The sequence below is a fragment of the Cicer arietinum genome, chromosome 6 (genome assembly GCF_000331145.2).
Source record: "Cicer arietinum cultivar CDC Frontier isolate Library 1 chromosome 6, Cicar.CDCFrontier_v2.0, whole genome shotgun sequence".
Lineage (NCBI taxonomy): Eukaryota > Viridiplantae > Streptophyta > Magnoliopsida > Fabales > Fabaceae > Cicer > Cicer arietinum.
Window position 1 is genome coordinate 67,535,174 of NC_021165.2, and position 5,433 is coordinate 67,540,606.

The window sequence follows — 5,433 nt, forward strand, 5'->3', positions numbered from 1 at the left end:
ATATATATATATTATGGAATCCATATTTTTAACGTGTTTGAAAAATTAGGGTTTGTAATTTGGGAATTTTGATATATATATTATGGAATCCATATTTTTGACATGATTGAAAAATTAGGGTTTGTAATTTGGGAATTTTGATATATATATTATGGAATCCATATTTTTAACGTGTTTGAAAAATTAGGGTTTGTAATTTGGGAATTTTGATATATATATTTGAGTACTAACATTGCAAAATGTTCTTCAGTACAATTTTTAACGTGTTTGTTATTTTAAATTTCATGGCTAAATTAATTAGCTTCTCATCCAATTTTTTTTTTTTTTATAAAACAATAATTATCGAATACTAATGAAATAAAGTTTATATTAGTGAAAAATAATTTTTTATTTTTTTTATATATTGTTTTATTTGGATATAATAAATATATGTTCAAGTCAAGTTTGACATTTTGAATGAGTTAATTGAAACTTGACGCCGCCAAAGTGACCCCTAAATCTTACATGATACTGATGGAGAAATAAATTTTCCATGCAATGAGTAAAGTATATATGACTTTATAAAAATGAGCCTATATTTGTAAATATCACTCAAACATTTGGGTTGAGATAATATTAATATAGAAAAAGTTTGTCACCAACTAATTTATAGGGATAAGTATACTTAGAATTTGAGGAGTAGTCTTACGGAAAGTATAAAGAAGAAATAGATGAACTCTCAAAGTTGATGAGATTGAGAAGATAATAGAATTATATTCATGAGTAAAACTATTAATTATATTTATGAGTAAAACTATTGTTTGTAGATTTTCAATAAAGATGTGATGTAGAAGCTAAATAGAAGAAAAGAAAATGTGAAATGAATTATAGAGATTTATAAAGAGGGATAGTGAATATAAGTGATGTGGCATAAATATAATAATGCGACAATTATTATACTGCTGGTTTTCTCAATTTAATATTTTAGTATTCACGATTTATTGGTTTTTTTTTTTTTTAATCCAAAAATTGGTTCTTTATTTTAATTTTTAAGTAACTATTTTATCTTTTATGTTTTAAAATGTCAATAATATTATCATTTTTTTTACAAAAATTCATCAAAATTTTCAAACAAAACCCATAAAATTAATTATATTATTTAATAGGATACAAAATTTATCAAATTCGTAACTCAAATCTTCAAATAAACTCATATTTGTCATTCTTTATTTGATGTTGTTAAAGATAAAAATATGAGTTTATTTAAATATTTAAGTTATGAATTTTATGAAATTGCATTATATTGAGGATGATAATTAATTTTATGGGTTTTGTTTGAAATTTTTTATGAATTTTTGCAAAAAAAAAAAAAAGATAACGTTGTTGACATTTTAAAACATAAAAGATCAAATTATCACTTAAAATTAAAATAAATGATCAAATCAAAAAGAAAAAAAAAAAGATAAATGACTAAAACGTTAACTGAAATTAAATTAAAAGACCACATGTGATATTTAGCGTAGAATATAATATTATTGTTTTCTAATATATAAAATGTAACTAGATATGAAATTGTGGAGGAGTTAGCACACTTGTGGGCCACAGTACACACGTGTGCAAAAAATTTACCGTGTACACCCTCCTTTATTCATGTACATCCAAAATGTAAAGGAAAAGACTAAAATATCCTTGTATATATTAAAAGTGATATTTTTTTTCCTTCCAAAATTTGTTTTTTTCTTGGAATTTTTTTTTTCAAATTTCTTGATACACATTCAAATTTCTTGATACACAACTTCAACCCTGGAAAACTTAAAAAAAGTTTTCTAGTATGAAGTTCCGGAAATCATTTTTGAAGTTATCTGGAACTATGGAACTATCAGAAAACTTATTTCAAGTTTTTCGGAAAAAAATACACTATCGACAAACTTTAACGTGACATTTATGCGGAAAACTTCATCCACAAGTTTTCTAGTAGTTGTTTGATTTTAAATTAATTTTTTTTATTTTAATTTTTTATTATATTAGTATTTATTTAATTCATTTGATTTTAACTTTTTTTTTTCAGTGGGTAGGGCTAGAGTTAGAGATAAGGAAGAATACCTGACTTTGAATCTTCATCGTGTATGGATGCTACTTAGTTGTTTTATTTTAAATTAATTTTTTGTTTTCATTTTTTTATTATATTAATATTTATTTAATTTTAACTAATTTCTTTTTTCAGTGGGTAGGCTAGAGATAGAGATAGAGAAGAATACCTGATTTTAAATCTTCATGTGTATGGATATTTTGAATCTTCATCGTGTATGGATGCTACTTCGAAAAGAGATCTTGTAGAAGATGACACAATTTATAGTGTATTAATTATTATAGTGTATTAATTATTTATACTATATTAATTATTAATTATTTAATAGTATATTTATGATGTATTAATTATCAATTATTCATAGTGTATTATTATTTAAAAATATTTATGATGTATTAATTATTATTTATAGTGTATTTAAAAATGATGTGTGCCGAAAGATTTGTGTGTAAAGTCTCAAAAAAGTTAAGAAAGTTTTTCGATAATTATATTTTTCTATTTTGTATCGTAATTTTTCTTTATATTTAATACTTGTGAATAATTAATATGAATGACATGAAATTTAAGTTAACTTTTTCACCTTTATATATTTTTATATTTAATTATTTAAAATTTTGGATTAATATTACGTCCCTATTGTTCCGGTTAAGTTTTTAATACTAGTAATTTTTATGTATAGAATTTAATTAGGTGAACAACTTTGGAACAAACACACATAAAGAGATTGTGGATTATACATAAGAAGAGTTTTCATTTCTCGTGAATATGAATCTTGAATCTGCAAGCGTCGTTTTCATATCCTCCATTTGTTCGCTAGTATCAATAAATGTAGGATCTATATATAGTACAGCAAAAGGTAACCGTTTAACAATTTTTTCTTCAATATAATGATTATTTATTAATATAAGACCTACTTAATTTTGTGGGGAATAGTAAGAGGTGATGGTAGTTAGTAAAATGTATTTAATTATCTATAATAAAAAATTCTAGTTTTCCACTCGTTAAAAATGATAGAGTAGTTTAGTACATTTTTTTTATTTCGTGTAAAAAAAAAAACAATTACTAACTTTTTTTAATTAAAATGAACATTTTCTTACACAAATAAAAAATTAGCATTTATTTATATTCGAATCCAACAAATACATACATATACACCTTTGCTTATAATTTGGTCAGGAATTAGGATGGAGTAATTGACACCGTAAATGTTAATGTTAAAATACATAAATGTAATTCACATCGTAGGAGCTATTAACCAACTGACAAAAAATTAGGCATGTGAGTGGGCTAAAGACAACATAAAGACTAATTGTGTTGCACCGGAGCCAATCAAAACCCCTCCCTCTTGATGAACTAGTAATTTCTATTCATAATATATTACTAATGTTAATATTTAATACATGTCTAACCAAAACAAAGTTTTACACACTCATCTAATTACGATGAGATTTATGATTAAATAAATCATCCAACACATCAATTATTTTCTTCCTACAACACTTACAAGATGAAAAACTTTATAATGGTTTAATTTCACGAATCGGACAGACCATTTGTATTGACGGTGGGTTTACAGTCAACGGTCTCCTTGTATAAGCTACCATTGACATAACATCAATTTACTTTATATTAAATTAATTAAAAAAAAGAAATATTACATAACATCAATTATATTAATTTAATAATATCATGTTAAAATTTAAAAAATTCACTATTGATTTCATATTAAAATTTTCTTTAAACGTCTAAATATGTTAGGTCGATCCTGAGAATGTTTATTTAAATAACTTATTTGTTTATGTTGTTAAAATGATGATGTTGTTGTATAAATAATAAGAAATTGAATTATTATACTACTTTTATATTTATAATTAATTAATTTGTAACTTTTTCTTTGAAAATATATGAGCACCCATCGATATTAATTAGCAAATGTAAAACAACATTAAACATCATTTATTTTAATTGTGAAAATTGAAATATATATTGCGTTTATATGAATATGAGTTTATGATTTCTTAATTAAATTATATAATGATTTTGTTATAAGCAAACTTTTTTTTTTATTTTATCTTTATGGACTTTAATATATGCATATGAATTTATGGATATTTTAAAAAAATTTAACGGTGTCAATTGTTATAAGTTTTAGCGTTTTCTTTTTATATATAGATTTAACTTAATATTTGATAAACTTTAATGTTTGTATAATATTTTTTATATTTTTATGTATGTTAGTTAATTTACGTGATATTTTATTTGTATTTATTAAGCAATGAATTGCAATTATTATATTCATATTAAGAAGGTATAATAAATTTCGAATATTAATAACATCTTTTATCTATATTTTATTTGTATTTATTAGGCAATAAATTGCAGTGATTATATTTATATTAAGAAGGTATAATAAGTTTCGACTATTAATAACATCTTTTATCTATTAATAATAATAATGAACATGTAATATTTTGTGAAAGAAGATTAAGAGTAACATAACAATTTTAAGTTTTACCAAAAATTAAATAAAATAGTAGCCTCAAGAATAATCAATTTTTCTAATTATATATGTATAGAATTAGTGTTATATATGTATTTATTTGTTGAAATGCAATATTAATTTGTTTATTTTGAGTAATTTTATAAAACATAAGTTGTTGATAAAATATTCAATAATTGTCAAAATTTCAATGTTTAGTGTTGAAGAATATAATATGATTGATCAAATTTTTTTTTAATAAAATAGCTATAAAATAATTAAATTTACATTATTTTTAATTTTAATATTTGATAATAGTTTAGGGATATATTACCCATATATCCTAGTTTTCAAAAAACTTAACCAAAATACCCCACTTTCTAAAACTGTTACCAAAATGCCCTACTTTTTAGGGCAAGAAGGAAAACTCTCCCTGGGGGAGCGATAGGGGCCAAAATTTTCTCCCTAGTAGAAGGTCGCTGGCAGGGGATGCGACCTCCCAAAGGGGTTTTTAAAATTTTTTTTAAATCGTTTTGGTTTTATTAAAAGGTTTTTGGTTTTAATAAATAATTCTATTAAATAATAAATTAATAATTAATAATAATACTACATATATAAATAATAATTATTATTATTAATTATTATTATTATTAATTATTATTATAATTAATTATTATTATTATTAATTATTATTATTATTATTGATTATTATTATTAAAAATTGTTATGATTAAAAATTATTAAAATTAAATTAAAAATAATTATTATAATATTTATTATTATTATTATTATTAATTACTATTATTGTTATTATTATTAAAAATTGTTATGGTTAAAAATTATTAAAATTAAATTAAAAATAATTATTATAATATTTATTATTATT

The 5,433-nt window shown here is 21.7% G+C and overlaps 1 pseudogene; it reads left to right on the top strand.

The window, feature by feature from the left end:
* LOC105852430 (tropinone reductase homolog At2g29310-like) overlaps positions 1-3,664 on the top strand; it is a 9,426-nt pseudogene extending 5,762 nt beyond the window's left edge.
* Positions 3,665-5,433: the final 1,769 nt, after the last annotated feature.